Source organism: Rana temporaria, chromosome 13 (genome assembly GCF_905171775.1).
Source record: "Rana temporaria chromosome 13, aRanTem1.1, whole genome shotgun sequence".
In the NCBI taxonomy this organism is placed as follows: domain Eukaryota; kingdom Metazoa; phylum Chordata; class Amphibia; order Anura; family Ranidae; genus Rana; species Rana temporaria.
In genome coordinates, this window is record NC_053501.1 from 47042568 (window position 1) to 47061993 (window position 19426).

Consider the following 19426-nt stretch of genomic DNA (forward strand, 5'->3'; position numbering starts at 1 on the left):
TAGTCTCACCACTTCAACTTTGCTCTTGCTAAAGACTTGTCACACAAATTGGCTACAAATTGGAAAAGTGTCAACTAGAATTTGATCGACGAGTAGAACAACTGAAACTGTGCAGCAAGTTAACAAGGCTTATGCCGCGTTCATCGGATGAACCGATCGTGTGTACGTGGCATTACAGGTCCTTGTGGACACTTATGCCACGTACACACGATCGGTTCATCCGATGAAAACGGACCGATGGATTTTTTCATCTGATATCCGATGAAGCTGACTTTCATCAGTTTTTTAACCATCAGATAATTTTAAAACGGGGACCGTTTTCATCAGACGAACCGATCGTGTGTACGCGGCATTAGTCCCCAAGTTGCCGAATTGCCTAGCACCTGGAGAGAGACCTCCACCAACCTTGCTTGATACAGTTAGTAAATATACATGATATACAGCATAGGCGTGCGCAGGGGGGGTGCCAGGGGTGCCTAGGCACACCCTAATCATTATGTGCGGTGCCCATTTCCCCAACTTCTCGGGTTTTGCTCCATGTTGGCCCCCTACTCTGCAGTGCTGCTGGCTTCCCTCCCCCTGGCTGCTGTGGGGGATGTTTCAGGATGGATAGTAGGCAAAGGGGCTAGTAAATATGTAATTTTCCAGCCCCTTCCTTTTCTAAATAAACACAGCAAATACACTCGCTCACTGTGTCCATTCATAACTGAAGAATAGCAAACTGTTTTTAATATGCCTCAGTTTGTAAATGAATGGGAAGCCACAGAGCACTTCCCATTCATTCACTGTCCACTGCAGCTGAGGCTGCAGAGAAAGGCATGTGTGTTTGAGCTTTGGGGTGCACACCTATGTAATAGGCTGTGCACACCTATGATATACAGTAATTCTAAGTAAGCCTTTGTCACACAGTAGTCATATGTAACATACATACTAAATGTGATTTTTTTTTTTTAATATAAATCACACTGTTATATTCGCTCTATATTATTATATTGATTTTTATATATTGTATTCTAGAGTTCTATTTAACTCCCTTGAAGAAGGAAAACCTCTGAAACAAGTTGGAATTCACTCAAAAATGTTCTCCCTAGCTGGCCAATTATACGCTGGCAGTTTCCTGGGGCATATCTTGGTGTTGGGTATTCTATGTATATGTAAAAAAAATGCTTTTAAAAAAACTTTGGTTGCTATATGTGGTATTTTTATTGGACTTATGTCCCTTTTCCTATATACTTTACAAAAAAAATTGCCATTGGCCTTTAAATTCAATTACTTTGTTTATATTCTGTCTTCAAAATCCCTGAGGGTTATTTTTTTCTGCACAATTGTACATATGTACATTTGTATTTGGAATGTTGGCAGAAAACGTGTACACTATACAAAGCTTGTTATAATTACATTACCTATGTTCTATGCCTATGTATAGTCATGCTTTATATTGTACATATTTTGTATGTACGATTGGTATTATCCTATCCTACATTACCATTATGTTATTTGATTTATTTATATTATGGTAAATAAAAAGGGAGTGGAAAATTGAAGCTTGGATGAAGAAGGGTTATTTAAAGATATCCTCATTAAGGGAGAATTATCTCTGATAAAGAGGATGCACCCTCAAAATGCATAAGTATTACAGAGAGACAGCATTTTTCATGGCTATAAAGGTTTGGCAAGTTGGTCAGAGAAATTCTGCATTTTGTGGAAGATGTGTTGCATGTGCTTATAATATATATATATATTTTGTTAGTAAGACATTTTATTAAATACTTTTATTAAAGGAACACTAAAGGTTCGTTTTTATTAGATCAATTGATTGCTGTAAGCTAGAGCATTTAAATATCACTTACCTCGTTTTTCCTTTTGACCTCCAAAATACAGTAATCCAGGTTTGAAAATGCCATTTCCTGTCTCTCCTCTTCTTGCTTTCCACCAGCATCTGAGCCGTTTTGCATGGTGGAAAGCAGAATGTGCTCACCCCCTCCCTATGACTACAGCCCTGCGTGAAGATGCTCTCTTATCCCTCACAGGCATGGAGGCTAAGCCTAATGGGAACTGTAGTTCCCATTAGGCCGTGATGTAGCAAGAATGAATGCGCACGGCAAACCAGGAAGTCGGTGAGAATAATGATTCAGGAGTGCTGGAGGTGAATAAAAGAGCTTGATTTCAACAGGTATCAAACTAGTTATAATGCAAAACATTACGTTTAACTTTATCAGCTACTGTCAGACTTTAATTTAGGAGGAAAATATTTTTGTCTTTACAACCCCTTTAAGGATTTTACACTCTGCCAATGCACTCTCTGTTCATGTCGCCATGAATTATAATAGAATTCCCATTTTTAGTGCAGTTTGCTAGAAGTTAGGCTGCATAGTTGCGTGCAAAGGGTTCCTTGAGATTTGTAGTTACAATAAAAAAATAACTATTTGCCCTACAAGCTTGCAGCTTTTTATTGAGACAGCAGCTGAATAACCTTGCCTACATGCTCAATTACCAATGTTAAAATTCAAGAGATTCTTCTCCTGACATCACTGTTTCAATCTTGCAATTTCTCCAGCAGACAAGTGTCCTTCATATTTTCATCGTGCTTTAGCACATAAATCAAGAGACACAGTATATAAAACATTAGTTATTACATGCAACCAATTCATGCTTTGTTTAAAAACTTTCTGTTGATGGACAGAAAATACTCTGTTTGTGAAATCTGTAATTTAAAATCCAAGGCTGGGCACAAACTCCTAGTTTACCTAGTAGCATCCAATCTCATTTACTAAAACAACAATTTAACAATAAATGTTTGGCTGTTAAAGAGGAAAGCAGACATAATCATTAGCTGACCGTCACGTGATACAGCCGACAATCGTCTATGGCTACCTTTGGACTAGTACATCGCCAGACAATTGAGATCAGCCTTGTTGGAATCTTACAGCTGATCATTAAGCTCCCTAGAGATATAAAAGAAGGTAAGTCTGGCACTTGAATTGTTTATGCACTTGATACAAGCATGCATGCCTTTACATCAGCTCATCAATTAAATTGTGCTTTCATGTCCAAAGACTGTGGAGTCTCTCATAAGCTAGAGATAGGACCACATGTACCAGGGTGCTGTGACGAGACCACAGATACCAGTGGCTTATGCATGTATTTGCAAATGTGTGCAGACTAAACCCCTGTTTTAACACATACTGTTAGGCTGATTTGGTTGTCAGCGGCTGGCCGGTGAGTAAAGCTTGGATTTATCCTTGGTCTTGTTTATATCATGTACTCCTCCTGTTAAATGTTGAAATAACTACTGCTGTACTTATATAGATATATACTACTTGTAATACTCATATATATATATATATATATATATATATATATATATATATATATATATATATACTTTTCTGTCTTGCTTTTAATCATACCAGCACCGACCTAGTATTTGTCCAGAGGAAGCTAATAATTTAGTGAAACGCGTTGATGCGCACGTTTTCGGAGGCGTTACTGGATCAATTCTCTTTTTTAGACATATTACAAAGCCAATCTTTATACTTTTGATTCAGCCCTCTGAAACTGCACTATTGGGTAACTGTGTCTATACAGGGTGTTTGTTTATATGTTCTTTTATGTTTTTTAATCATGTTGTAATAAATTGTCTACTTTTTTTTAATGATCTTTCCTCTCATTATGTGCCCACAAAGTCCACCAATTTTTGGAGTTTCTCAATCCTTATATGAATATGCATATTCTTATAAAAATATAAATATATACTGAAAAATAGCAATCGCAAACAGGTAGAGATAGGCTGAAATAAAATAAAAGTTGTCTAAGTGTGTATAGATCCAAAATTACATCCTATTGGGTAAAACTATGAATTGGTAGAACTGGGTTCTAAATGATTATTAATTACAAACCGGCATAATTAAATTTGTAGCAATTATAGGTTTACATTTTTTAAATTTAAGGTTTGAGTATTCATTGAAAAGTTCTCTAACTATTAAATGCAATGTACATGCAGTGTGAACAACATATTGTTCCCTTTCTACAACTATGTATTCATCCTTAAACATTCTGTCTGAGTGACTACCATTATTGTTAGATTTTTAAAGCATCTTGAGTCTGAACATTACTTTTCTATTGCTGTGACACATTTAGCCTTGACTTGTCATTTCCACATAAATGTATACCTAATAAATGCTTATTGTACTAGTAATATGAAATAACATGAAATATTCTAACAATAGAAAACTATGGTAAAACTTTTCAATTGGAAAAAATTGTTCTAAGCACCTTGGTACATAGAAGTCTATGCTATGTCTGGTGGAGTCCCTTCTTGCTAAGCCACCTGGGATGCTGGACAGCTCTGTGGGAAATGTATTGAACAATCTTGCCTTGAACCCTTTGCTCCTCCCATGAACTTTCTTATTTAGCCATGCCTTTGCACTACCTGTTTGCCAGTTTACTGTGCTCTCTCCAGCCAATATCTCGCTTTTGTCACCTCTGCTGCCATCCATCCTCCTCTTCACTACCACTCATTACTAACCTTTGGCTTGATCCCTGCGTGCTATATATGCTACTGAACCCTGGCTTGCTCACCTCAATGTGGGGCAATCCTGAGGACCGCAACCTGGTACTAACATGCAGCAAAACCCATCTCCACCATTGGGAGCTCTGATGAACACCGGTCAGCGCTAAGACTCAGCACTTCGGGGGAGCCTATGTCACCCAGCAGGGTGACCTGCTTCTGTAATGGTCCTCAAGTCTGGCAGAATATTCTGGCGACTGTCAGGACCAAGATCTGAACCTGCGACCTCTGCTGTGATAGGCAGTGTATCCTAACAATAAAGAGCAATGGTAAAACCTTTTATTCTAAAACGTTTTTTCTGAGCACCTGAGAACATAGAGTGCAATTCTAAAAGCAGGTCCATTTTCTGCAAACACTTATGGAGACTGTCTGGACCTGGGTCTGAACCTGTGACCTCTCTTGTGTCTGGTGGTGTCTCTCCTTGTTGAGTCACCTGGAATGCTGTACAGGTCCCTGGATAATTTCTTGAATGGTCTTGCCATGAGTCTTGTTTCTCTTGAACCTTGAACCATTTGTTCCTCTCATGATCTTCCTATTTTAGCTATGCCTCTGCACTTTGTTTGCCAGATCATTCTTACATCTTTACCTGCTATCAGCCTGCTTATTTTTTTAGGCCAAACAAAGCTTTCTTTAGATGATAGTATCTTACAAAATTATCAGAAAATGTAAAGAAAAAATTAGAAGGAAAATAATAGCTAAGGTGAGAAGGAAAGCACAGCGTTAATTAGGCATGATTATGGTGAAACAAGGACTTAAATAGGAGCATTTTTTTAACAATCATTTTTTAACCCTTTCATGCCTATGCCTATGTATGACATTTGGTGTTTTCAAGTTAAAATCCATATTTTTGGCTAGAAAATTACTTAGAACCCCCAAACATTATATATATATTTTTAGCAGAGAATCTACAGAATAAAATGGCGATTGTTGCAATATTTTATGTCATACGGTATTTGTGCGGCGGTGTTTTAAACACAACTTTTTGGGGAAAATTTACTTTCATGAATTTTAAAAAAATGAAAAAGTAAAATTAGCCCAATTTTTTTTACATAATGTGAAAGATGATGTTATGCCGAGTAAATAGATACCAAGCATGACACACTTTATAATTGCACGCACTCGTGGAATGGCGACAAACTACGGTAACTAAAAATCTCCATAGGCGACGCTTTAAACTTTTTTTACGGTTACCAGGTTAGAGTTACAGAGTAGGCCTAGTGCTATAATTATTGCTCTCGCTCTTACGATCGCGGCGATACCTCACATGTGTTATTTGAACACCGTTTTCATATGCGGGCGCGACTTCCGTATGCGCTTTCTTTGCTGCGCAAGCTCGCGGGGAGGGGGGCGCTTTAAAAACATTTTTTTTTGTTTTCTTATTTATTTATTTATTTATTTTTTCTAATATTACATTTTTTTTTTTTTACATTTTGATCACTTTTATTGCTGTCACAAGGAATGTAAACATCCCTTGTGACAGCAATAGGTCGTGACAGGTACTCTTTATGGAGGGATCGGGGGTCTAAAAGACCTCCGAGCCCTCCTTTTGCACTTCAAAGTATTCAGATCGCCGAAAACGGCGATTCTGAATACTGTGTACTTTTTTAAATCCGGCGCCATTGGCATCTGAGAAACCCGGAAGTGACGTCATGACGCCGCTTCCGTGGTTTCAATGCGGACACTGAATCAAAGCCGTTTACGGCTTTGTTTCAGAGCGCGCCGAGACGCTGGAGGCGCCGGATCGTGGATCGGGTCTCCCGGTGGGACGGGAGGCCCGGTCAGAGCGGCGAGAGGCGGCGGGAGGGGGGGGATGTCCCCTCCCGCTCCTCCGGCATAACAACCGAGCGGCTTTTAGCCGCACCGGTTGTTATGTTTGGAAAGCCGATCGCCCGCTCTAAACAACGGTACCGGGATGATGCCTGCGGCTGCAGGCATCATCCCGGTATAACCCCTGAAAGCCGAGGACGCATATATGCGTTCCGTCGGCGTGAAAGGGTTAATTGTGAGGCTGCTTTAACTGAAACCATATGCAGATTATAGCTCATCTGCTTGATCTGCAGATGAATGTCACTTTGTATCTCTCTATCCTATTTTCAATGTTTACAAAGAATGTGACAAAGGTTCCTTCACTGCAACAATAGCCAGCAAAGGGGAGGGAATGTGGCAGTGGAACAGAAGGATATGCTGAGGCAGTGTTTTTTTTTTTTTTTTAATCTGAACATTTTTTTTAAGTGTTTAAAAACCAAAGCTTGATAAAATACTGTATAAAATAATAATAAAAAAAATCATGATGTTCGCATTCCATCTCATTTCCTTATGTATGCATTTTCTCCAATAGGAAAATCCTGCTGGAAGGCAGACCCAAAATATGTACTGTGATATGGATAGACACCGACAGAATCCAATCCTGACAGAATTGTCAGTCTGTCATTGCTAAACGTCTGTGTTTCTAAAAATTGTTGATGAAAGCCATGTAAGCAGCATTTTCAGAAGAAAAACATTTCAGTGGCAGCCAGCATGATTCTCTCAGTACAGGATTTCTTCTTAACTACTTAGGATCCCTACAATCCGAAATGCATGACAGAAATCATCTGTCACAGCAAACTCTAGGAGGACTGTAAAGAATAATGATCTGGAGCAAATGTCTCAATCCTCCAGAGAGGTGGGATCTGTTAAATGCTGTTCCTAATAATACAGTTAGAAAATCAATTTTGACAGTGCACATGAAGTAATCAAACTGCACTTTTAGACAAACATCTGAACTTTTGGTCCTTACTTGTTTTTTTGAGCACTGGGGTATGTAGTCTCTTTACTGTCACCCAATCCTGTAGATTTAGAGGAACGGATGTGCATTTTCCAGAATATGCAAAACATATGAATCTGTCCAGTGCCGCCCCCTAATCCATGTTTCCAGCTCCCCAATCTAGCCAGAGAATCTAATAGGCTTCAAAAAGAGTGCACTGCGCCCCGAGCCCACCTAGTTGTGTGACAATAGCAAATTAATATTAACTATGATCTTCCTGATTCACCTTCTCCCACACTTTTCCCTTCCACATAACTTTCTATTAATGTTCTTTGATACAGCACTTTGGGAACATCCAACTTCTTTTGCAATTACCTTTTGAAGGCTTTTCCTCCTTATTGAGGGTGTTAATGATGGTTTTCTGCACAACTGTCAGGCCAGCAGTCTTTCCTATGATTGTGATTCCTACTAAACCAGACTGAGAGACCATTTAAAGGCTCAGGAACCCTTTTGCAGGTAATATGGCTTGATTAGCTGATTAGAGTGGGACACTTTGAGCCTAGAATATTACACATTTTCACAATATTCTATTTTTCCGAGATTGTGGATTTGGTTTTTTTTTATGAGCTATAAGCCATAATCATCACAATTATAACAAATCACGGATTGAACTATCTTGCTCTGCATGTAATGAGTCTCTTTCATATATTAGTTTCACATTTTAAGTTGCATTAGTGATATAAATGAACTTTTGCACGATATTCAAATTTTTCGAGTTTCACCTTTTATATTGAGTGATCATCACACAACGGTAGACAAGGAAGAATGAACACCAATCTGTACATGAACTAGGGCACAGATAATCAAGATACAGACAGCATTCTGTGATTGGTCGCTTCCTTCCAATGCTTTTCTAAAGTCTGAAATTAAAAATCCAGCTTTGTAAGGTTCAAAAGCAAAGTGAAACATAGAACTGTGAAAAATTCCCTTGGAGGTAGGACAGCTGACAGTGTATGTAAATTTGAGATAATAACTGCACACACTTCAAGAGCTCAGATCTGAAGATCAAGATCCTGTGAGGTTATGATCTAGGCCGGACTGCCTATGGGAGATGGCAGTGCAGGGTAGAGGGAGCCTGCGTGTGCAGCTATTCAATTGGAAATGACCTGAAGCTTCCAAGATAACAATCTGCCATTTTCCTTTCCACTTCAATCCACTTTGTCTACAATTTTCTGCATTTGCAGCCTAATCCTCCCAGCCATCTACTGTGGCTCTAGGCTTTTAGCCGAAAGCATGGGGATTTGAAATCTATATTTAGAGATATTTTCTGTGGAAATCCTGTGTTACTATGGTGATGCTGGGAAGGCGACGGACAAAGGGAAGAAAAAGGCATGCAAGTCAAGTTGTGATAATAAAATGTAGCAGGCTATTCCTTGTGGAACAGCTTTGATCTCAGTCTGCAGCACGGGACAGGATCTCTGCACTGATCGGTGCAAAAGGCAATATTACAAGGGAGCAACAGTAGGCACAGGCATGTCACACAGGGGAAGCAAGTCATACATCAAATATTGTTCAGCGATGCCCTCTGGGAATGGGAAACACCAAACGGGGAAAAAAAACATTTTTAAATGGCTAAAAACAAGATGCAATTCTAGCACTGAGGTATAAAGGAAGTTGTGTATATAACACCTTAAGTGTTTTAAAATTAGGAGATTTCCATTGCTGCCATTTTTTTTCTTTCTTTTATTTCCTGGACAGATAATGTGAAATAAAAAAATGTGTTTTTTTGCAGTCTGTCTGGCACAATATATATTCTTATGACCCGTACACACCACTGACTTTTTCCATCTGAAATTGCGACCGCGTGTATGCCCCATCTGAGTTTTTCCATCGGATATTCCGAGGAATTTCATCAGAGTTTAGATAGAGAACATGTTCTCTTTACTCCAATGGAATTCCGTCAGAATTCTGATGTGAGTTTGGCCAGGAAAAAGCCAGATCGTGTGTACAGGGCTTTACACTTATTAGTGAGGCAATCTCTTTACCCGGAGAGATCCCCATGCCATAAAATAAAGAAATACTTAACGAAATTAATGACATTCCGACAAGACACCCTCTTTCTTAAGTAACATAAGTTACTAGTCCATCAACACATGTATTCTATGACATTAAGAGGTGAAGATTTTAAGCCATCATGATCTATGCAGTAAGGCCAACTTCCGATTGCTTGGGTAACAGCTGCACTAAATGCCCAATTCTGGGTGACATTTCAATATCTAAAGTTCATGTCTGAGAAAATAAATCAAACTCAAGCAGGCAGACATGGTGTGTGAATGTTGGAGAAATGTACATGGCCTTTGAGTTTCTATTTTACAAAACAGAATGTCAAATTAAAATAAGTTGGCAGAGAACACTAGAAACTCAAGCTTTCTTCAGTTCTTGTCTGCTAGAGTCCTGTTACCACCGAACAATAATACTCAAGAATGTAGAAAAATAAACCAAATGGAGGAAACAATATAACTTAGTAGGACCCTAATATAAAACATTATACATAAACACTTATAATGAAAATTGAAAATCCCTATACAGCTGGATTCTCTTAACTTTATTCTTTGCTCCACCCAGCCTTACACTCTCTTCACCACTCACTGCCCTCCTCTACCTCCCCCTCTGTGTCTGCCCCAGTATCTCTAGCCTGAGCCCTGGACCCTTACTGATGATGCTAATTAAGACTCCAAAACTCCTGTTCCTCACCAAATCCCCCACATCTATGTTCCACACCTTAAATGAATAATCTGGGGTTAGTAAAGACCCCTTTCCTCGTTATATCCAGAAAACATGCTATGTGCAATGTTTTTACTGTTAAAACTGTGCAAAGTGCTGTTATTGTACCCATTGGAAAGTCTACCCTTCTTTTGTAAATATGTATTACCCTTTTTGTGCTGCTTTTTCCTGCTTTCTCACCTAGGTGAAATGATGCAGGAACATCCTTCATGCTGCCTCCTGTAATGTCAACATTACTAATCCAGAGAGGCAGTGTTTTGCATGATTCCGCACAGACACATGCCACACTCTGTCAGGTATTTGGGAATGGGCAGAGACCTGGTAGCTTATCTGGGGCCTTCCACACATGTGCACAGATGATGCAGGTCTCTACAAGGTCCCATATACCACAATCAAGTGCCACATGTGCACATGCACAGGAATCCCCCAAGTGTGTGCAGATTTCTTGGGGCAACAAATCTGCACACGCATGGGATATTTGATGATGGCAGTGTGGAAGAGGAGTGAAAGGACAAGATTACGACTGGGTGATCTCTCTTTAAAGCGGAGGTCCACCCAAATATTTTTTTTTTTTTAAAGCCAGCAGCTACAAATACTGCAGCTGCCGACTTTTAAAAAATGGACAATTACCTGTCCAGCGTGCCTGCGATGTCGGCAGCCGAGCCTAAGCAATCGCTCGTCTCTTGGCTGCCCACGCCGCCATCCTCTGTGAGGGAATCAGGCAGTGAAGTGTTGCGGCTTCACTGCCCGGTTCCCTACTGCGCATGCGTGAGCCACGCGGTGTGCCCTCACTGGTTCCCGCAGTCTCCTGGGACCAGTGTGTTTCCCAGAAGACAGTGGGGGCAGACGCAAAACGGTGTGACTCCCGCGGCAGTCTATTACGGAAATGGGTGCAAATACCTGTATTATACAGGTATCTGCACCTCCTCCCCTTGAAAGGTGCCAAATGTGACACCGGAAGGGGGGTTCCGAAAAGCAGAGGTTCGCTTTTTGTGTGGACCTCTGCTTTAAGGCTCTAAAACGTTGTGCTATGCCAATGCACAGTTAGAGTAGAGGCCAACACACCTACAATCAAGTGAACTACAATGCACATGCAGTCCACTAAGGTGCACTGCGTTAAAAAAAGGGGTGTTGTCTGATGATCAGGCGTGCTAATGGGCTATTTAACACGATTAACACATGGTAATAAATTGCCTTAACGCAGCACATCCTAGGTTGCATTAAAGTGTATCTATAGCCAAAACTTTGGATAAAGTAGCAAGGAGTTTAAAACTTCTGCAATATTATTTTTGTTTGCTGTCTGTGTATAATCTGGAAATATCCCCCGAAAATGCAACAGGAAGTTAGAGGAAATCTCCCAAAGTGAATAGAATTACGGTCTTACACATGTGTCCATCAGAAGCTGTTGCCTTACCTCTCATTCTAGGGACAACTCCAAAATACAGGATGTCCACTTACTTTTTTTGACAAGGGCCACCAGGCAAATAGACTTGGGACAAACGCAGCAAGAAAAAAATTGACAGCTGATCTAACCTTTCCCCACCCATTCCTAAACTAAATGTTTTTTTTTCCCTAGAGATATACTTTAATGCAGGTGTGTTAACACAACACATTTACACGTCTATTTACTAAAGCTTGAGAGTGCAAGATCAGGTTCACTTTTACATAGCAACCAATCAACTAACCTCAGCTTTGTTCGTTTGTAAGGTTTGGAAATAAAACCTTGAAGGCGATTGGTTTCTATGCAGAAGTGAGCCTGATTTTGCATTCTCAAGCATTAGTAAACACACCCTTTTTGTAACTTTTACTTTTAAGCACAAAATAACTAAAATTAATTAAACTCTTTGGCCCCTTTTACAAGCGGCGGACTGTGGCTGCAATCCACTTGCTCAGCAGGGGATCTCTCCGCTGATCCCTGCTGAGCAGGCGTATGACTGGTCTGTGTCTGGTCCGCTCATGCAGAGCAGACACAGACAGTTCTCCTTTATGGGTGGTGGAATGTAAATGGACCATCTGACTGTTAACATTTAACTGCCATCTGATCTAATCCACTAGACGGGAGGGGAACCCCTTCCTTGCCCCATCCATCTATTTTTGGTGGATCGGATTGGATGTAGGCAGGTGTAAATGGACACCCGTCCATTTACACCTGCCACTCCATAGAGAAGAATGGAGTTTTCAATCGGGTTCGCTTGAAAAACTGAAAGGTGGACCTGACCGGAACATGTGTGTGAAAGGGGCCTTTCTATTTCTAAAAAGAAATCAAGCTGGAGCTATTCTCTTTAAATTACTCCAAAACTAGACTTGGGTATTTAGTCTAAAATAACATTTGCAGACTAAATATGCCCCTAAATTGTATTTAAAATTATGAGCTCTGCAGGCAGTAAAGAACTAAAACCTTTTAATCTGAAAAAAAAAAAAAAAAAAGGTGTTCTGTGTATATTCACAGTCTATGTATCATTATAAGTGGGAGGTCACCTCCTTTCTTCATAGTGATACGTTTCTTGAAATAACAATCATTGTCTAAAAATAACAGCTTGCAGCAGAGTGAGAACTCTTGCTGAGAAAATGCTAATTTGATGATTTCCCCATAGCAACAATACTCACATGTTTAAAGAGACACAGTCATTGAAAGTGTGTAATTTAAATGTATGCCAATCACTTTAAGGATAATTATCTAACTATAAGCCTGTCCCCACATGCCAGAGTGCTATAATCCTGAACTCTGAAGTCTCCTTTCAGGTCCACATCCAATCCATGTCCGGCCTCAGAGTGAGATACCCTCAACATTGTAACCCCCTCAACATCTTATATACATCCAGCACTCCTAACTCTGCCCAACCACCCCCCCCCCCCCACACACACACAAGGTGTCCCCCCTATTATTGTTATCCTGTTACCACCTCCACACCCCCTGGATTCTCAACCCCAAATACCTCCCCTGCACTATGGCTCCTCTACACCCTATATATCCCCCCAGCACTCTGACCCCTCTACACCCCAGATATCCCCCCAGCACTCTGACCTCTCTACACCCTAGATATCTCAATAGAACTATGACTCCTCTACATCCCAGATATCCCCCCCAGCACTCTGATCCCTCTCTGCACCCTAGATATCCCCTCAGCACTCTGACCCCTCTACACCCTGGATATTCCCCCCAGCACTGTTGCCATATACCATAAGATACCCCTTGTATTGTGAGCCAACTACAACCCTGATACTCCCTACACTGTGGACTCTCTATGTCATTGATACCTCTAGCACTATAGCCACCCAAGATACCCCAAGCATTGCTATCCCTATACACCCCAGACCCCCCTCAGCATTGTTTTTCTCCCATACACCCTTGATATCCCCCAGCACCATTATTCCATCCATGTAGTACCCCCTTTTCCAGTGGAGATACAGTGCATGTGAACTTTTGGCTATGCACCCACCTCCAGCACTGTGGCAAGGACCTATACCAATCAAGTCAAGCAGGCAGAAGGAGGGGCGGAGGAGGGATCATCCCTCCGGGCATGCCAAGCCCTTTGGTGCAAACAGTGCTGGACAGCTCAGCTCACCATGACACCATCCACAATACCACTTCTGCAGGCAGGCTCCCAGTGCTGCTGACTCAGCAGCTCCCACTCCAGCACTCCGGCCCCGCTCCTCCCTGCTGGATGTGAAATAATAGGTATTATTCTGCACAGCATGGTGCATCACTGCAAGCCTGAGTCCCCTATGTATCCATCACTCTCAGTGCCATCATGGGGGCCCCAATATCTGGGCAGTGTGGGCTCAAAGAGCAGCTGCTTTTGGGAAAGTGCGGGGGCTCTCCATGCAGCTGAGGCCCATGGGCAGCGCTCAGGTGTGCCCACTCATTAAGACAGCCCTGTCCATGCTCACCTCTAGGACTACTCCTTAGCCTCTCTCATCCTTTGGAATTCTTTACCCTAATCTGTTCAACTATCTCCTACTCTGTCCACTTTTAGGCGATCCCTGAAAACCCTTCTCTTTAAAGGAGCCTATCCTGCCTTCACCTAACAACTGTTCTTGTATCTTCTCCATCAGCCCATCCTCCACAATTATTACCTTTTGTATCACTTGACCCTCCCTTTTAGATTGTAAGCAGAGCCCTTCAATTCCTGGATTGAGTTGTAACTGTACTGTCTATCCTTATGTTGTAAAGCACTGTGCAAACTGTAAAAAATCCTGTATAATAATAATAATAATAATAATAATAATAATAATAATAATAATAATGTGTGTCCTGTTTATTGTTAATCATTTTCTTTTTCTGCACGTTCCTGAAACGTTCATTGTCAGTTGTTATGCTTGCAGCTTTCTGCCATTCTCAAAAGCATGTCACTTTTCATTCTGCCACAAACAATACATAGCTGCTCTATCACTAATTAAGAAATATTATTTGCTGTAACCTAGGCAACCTGAACCTGGCTGGGAGAATAAAGTAAAACATTAAAGAAGGTAGTTATTAATCTCTGCAAACCTTTGGATTTGGATATTACCCAAAGGCTGTGATTCAATTTGTCATTGATTCTGGTAAAACTTGGCCCCAGAGCTTAACCACTTCAGCTCTGGAAGGTGTGACAGGAAGTCAGGTAAATCTGTGGGTGTTGTCACAGATGGGAGATACATTTCTGCCTTGTTTAGACAATACACCAATTATTATCAGGCGTCGGCTGCAGAAGTAGCCAGAAAAGTTTAAGGGCGTTGGAAAACTTCAGCCGTTCAGAATGAGGCCATTAAGGCCTCTATAAGTAATCCAGAGGATTACTACTGATTGCTGCATCCTGAGGCTTTTTGAGTGAAGGAGAGCAGTGAACAGAAATACTTCTGAAGAGGTGAGGTGCTGTTGATTTTTCTATGTGATAAAAATCAAAAAGACTATTTGTTCTGCTGTATGACCAGCAGTGTCTGCTCAGGAGTAGGCTGTGCCAGACTCCATAGATAGGTTCCTGTGTGGTGAAGGTAGACGCCCCAAGTGGCCAGGGTTTATTTTATGTTTGATTTTGTTTATGCTGTTTGGATGCTTGCACTTGTTTCCAGCAAGATGGAAGAATAAACCAGATTCTTTGTTTTCAACCGTCTTTGGCTGTTTCTCTATATCGTTCCGTGTGTAGTGAACCCTTCCCAGGGGGTCACACACCCCCGCTACCGAGCTAACCCCTTACAAAGGCTTTACCCCCTTCATGACCAGGTCATTTTTTGCGTTACGGCACTGAGTTACTCGACCTGACGATTGCGTGGTCGTGTGATGCTGTACTCAAATAAAATGTGTTCTTTTTTTTTTCCACAAATAGAACTTTCTTTTGATCACCTTTTGTGGTTTTTATTTTTTGCGCTATAAACAAAAAAAGACTGACAATTTTGAAAAAAATAAAATGTTTTCATTTTTGCTAGAAAACTTATACAATAAAAAAAAATGTAATTTCTTCATCAATTTCAGCCAAAATGTATTCTGCTACATATTTTTGTTTAAAAAAAAGTCCAAAAAGCGTATATTCATTGGTTTGCGCAAAAGTTATAGTGTCCAAAAACTATTGCATATATTTGTGTAATTTTTTATTATTATCAGCAGCAATTAGTGACTTATAGCAGGACTGAGAAATTGACACTTTTTTGGGAACCATTGACACTAATACAGCGATCAGTGCTATAAATATGCACTGTCACTTTACTAATGACACCGGCAAGGAAGGGGTTAACATGTAAGGCAATCAAAGGGTTAACTGTGTGGCCAACATATTTAATTTTGTGTGCTGTTTTTACTAAGTAATGTGCTTGCAGGAAGAAAAAAAAAACAGCACATCGCTGCTTTCAGAAGAGAGCCCTATGTTTATTTACCTACACAGGGCTCTGTCCGGCACCCACTGATTGGTTCACACTGCAGCCAATCGCAGTACAGCTGGGGCGGCAGGGGCCCGCTCCCTACCCCGCCACTCGGATCACGTACTAGGTATTTGATCCTGCGCAGGAGGCGCATATGTACTGTATAATGTTGGCATGTCACTAAAGTGGTAGTAAACTCCCTTTTTGTTTTTATCTACATATAAGCATGTAACAAAGCACCATGCACCATTTAGGAAATATTCTAGTGATCAGCAGCTGGTGACATCACTGGCGCATGTGCCCTGAAGGAATGGCATACCCTGTGTGCCATGGCCGAGACTCCTGCACACATGCGCAGGAGTGACGTTATCGTGGCTTGGCCATTCAAGCTTCCGGAGCTCACGAACCCGGAAGGAAGACTGGGTGAAGTTGAAAGACTCTGCAGCATTGACAGCGTGCCGCTGGTGGGCTTTGTTTCACGGCAAGTCTTCCCTAATGTGTCAGTATGTGGTGCATACTAGCAAATTATGATATTGCCTTGCAGGATATATATATTTTTTTAAACAAGTGTTTACTACAGCTTTAAAAAGGAAAGAAAAAAAGACCATATAGGTCATGTGATCTGAGGTAGCAGAATTATTAGAGGGAGAGTTGATCAATGTTGGGACAAATACTCGACTTGGAAGCATTTATATTGTGGGGATTTGCTTGAATCGTCCAACAAATAAAACATAGGCACTTATTGGGAACTTTTGTTCAGTCAAAGCAGAACTAAACCCTTCTATCCATGACAGCCAAGGGAGCTGCTATCTTGGCCTCTGTTTGATCCGCAGTTGCCATGGCACCAGCAATTTGATGGCTTCATAGTTCATTGAGAGCACAAGTAACCATGACAGTTATCATTCAAAGCATGCCTTGAATGTAACTGTTCTGGGAAATAGTTAACGTTATATTAAAACCAAAAACATATACATTTTGCAGCTTACCAATCATGTGATGGCTGCATTAGCTTTCTTTTTTTAGGCTTTTCCCCTCTGTTTTCACCTGTAGATCTGTCCGGTAACATACCTCCTGTATTAAGGTGCCTCCATTCGAGATGGGTGAGCAGAGGGGACATCTGGACAGCAGCATTGTCAGTCTTGGGGGGAGTGTTTAACTGCAGGAGGTCTTTTATCTGTTATATACCGTATTTATCGGCATATACCGCGCACTTTTTTCGTGGGTGTGCGATATACGCCGATACCCGCTTCCCGCGCTGTGTTCGAACCACTGCGCTGATATATACCGAGTGCAGTACACTCGGGCATAGTCGGGCAGGCTCGGCTCCTCTCGCGGTCACGTCCTGTGCGTCCTGTACATCCTTTACGCTAGAGGACCCGAGCCCGCCCGACTATACCCGAGTGTACTCCGCTCGGTATATGTTGGCGCAGTGGTTCGAACACAGCGCGGGGATCGAACAGGGAGGACACCACGATGGCCGCCGGACCGGACGAGGACGCGATGGACGACGGGCAAGACACCGACGAGGGGCATCCAAACTGTAAGTTTTTTTTTTTTTTACTGGAATTTTCCTTTAAAGGATCACTAAAGTAATTTTTTTTAGCGAAATAGCTTCCTTTACCTTACTGCAGTACTGGTTTCATGTCCTTATTGTTCGTTTTTGCTTTGAAGTGGCGGTAATTCTGCTCTGATCTCCACACTTCCTGGTTGTCTTTTTCCTTATAACCACAGTACTGGGAGCTTTTCACAGTGGTCTAAGCTGTCATTACTGTGTGTCTAAAACTTAACGGAACCAATCAGATTAATTTTAAAAACAAAACACTGCCCTGGATTTGTTTGTTTTTGTTCTGTGTGTCTCTCTAGTTCACAGGAACATGAAACCAGTTTAAAAGTGAAACTAACCTACAGGCACATTATATGATTGATTTTTATCTATTTGTAATCATTTTTAGAAGGAATCCGTTAACTTTTATGTCTCTATACCCTGTAAACAGTGATTTCAGCAAAAAAAAATTCTTTAGTGATCCTTTAAGTTTGGGGGTGCGCGCTATACGCCGGGGCGCGTTATAGCCTGATTAATACGGTAGTTAATCTGGTTGAAAAAAAGTCCATCCAGTTCAACTCACAGAGAAAAACAAAAAACACTAGAGCTGCGCAATTATCGTTAAAAGATTGTGATTTTTTATTTTTCATACATATGAGAGAATCAGTAACACTACTGGGGTCAAAAAGATTGTGATCTTGATTAGACTTCCCACACAATCTAAATCCAGCATTTCTACGATTCATGTAAAAAGTGCAGAGCAGTTGCCCGGCTCACAGCTGTCAAAAAAAAAAAGCAGCCGGAAACAACATTGTTCAGCTCAGAGATGAAAGAGACAGGATGAAATGAAACACTTTCTGTTTATGCACTTACAGATCAAAGGGATGAACTTTAGTCTGCAAATTAAGTCAGTTTAAAGCAACCTTGTCAAGAATAAAAAAATATATATAGTTTTTGTTATTTCCCCCCCCCCCCCTCTGTTCAACCCCTTATTAACCCTTAATTTACTCTAATTAGCCCCTTAATAAAGTGATTGTAAAGGCTGTTTTTTTATTAAACAACAAACATGTTAAACTTACCTGCTCTATGCAGTTGGTTTTGCACAGAGCAGCCCAGATCCTCCACTTCTCAGGTCCCTCTTTGCTTCTCCTGGCCCATCCATCCTATCGGGTGCCCCCACAGTTAGCAGCTTGCTATGGAGGCACCCGAGCCGAATCGCAGTTCCCGGTGTCGATTCAGACGCGGAGCCTACCCCCTCCTTCCCCCAATTGCTGTGTCTCAGCCAATCAGGAGGAGCGTCCCGGGCGGCTTAGACATTCGCGGACATCACTGGAGAGAGATTGGGCTCAGGTAAGTAATTGGGGGTTGCTGGGGGGGCTGCTACATACAGAAGGTTTTTTATCTTAATGCATAGAATACATTAGGATAAAAAAAACATCTGCATTTACAACTCCCTTAACTCTCCTTTTCCATTTAATTATTTTTTCCTGCTGATTTTCTTAATTTTGTATTATTTACTATATTTTTATAAACTTTAAGAGCCGGTTCACACTGGGGCAACACAACTTTCAGCACGACTCAGGCAACTTGGACACGACTTGAGTATGAATCATCAGGCAACTTACAAGGCAACTTCAAGTCGCCTTCAGGACAGGAGGCTTTCCAGTGGTCAATCAAACAACAATCAGCTCTGGGGGAGGGAGGGGTTTGCCTGAGAAATCTATGTTCTCTTCCTGTCAGCCGTCCATCGGTTCGATTTTAAAGCAAGTTCTCTTTTTTTGGACCGAAGGACAAACGGTCGGTTTGGATCAATGAAACTGAACTTCATTCTGTTTTCATCGGTTTGGACCGATGGTGTGTACGCGGCCTAAGAAGAACAAAAGACTAATGCATTGTACACACGATCTGCATTTCCGATGGAAAAAGTCAGACGGAATTTTTTCATTGTGTG

The 19426-nt window shown here is 41.2% G+C and overlaps 1 protein-coding gene and 1 long non-coding RNA gene across 4 annotated transcripts in view; one reads left to right on the plus strand and one right to left on the minus strand.

The window, feature by feature from the left end:
* The window catches only part of LOC120920933, a 181878-nt gene that overhangs the window by 107660 nt on the left and 54792 nt on the right, over positions 1-19426 (plus strand). The gene's annotated exons all lie outside the window — the stretch shown is intronic.
* The window catches only part of SLC8A3 (solute carrier family 8 member A3), a 319194-nt gene that overhangs the window by 82849 nt on the left and 216919 nt on the right, over positions 1-19426 (minus strand). The window lies entirely within an intron of this gene.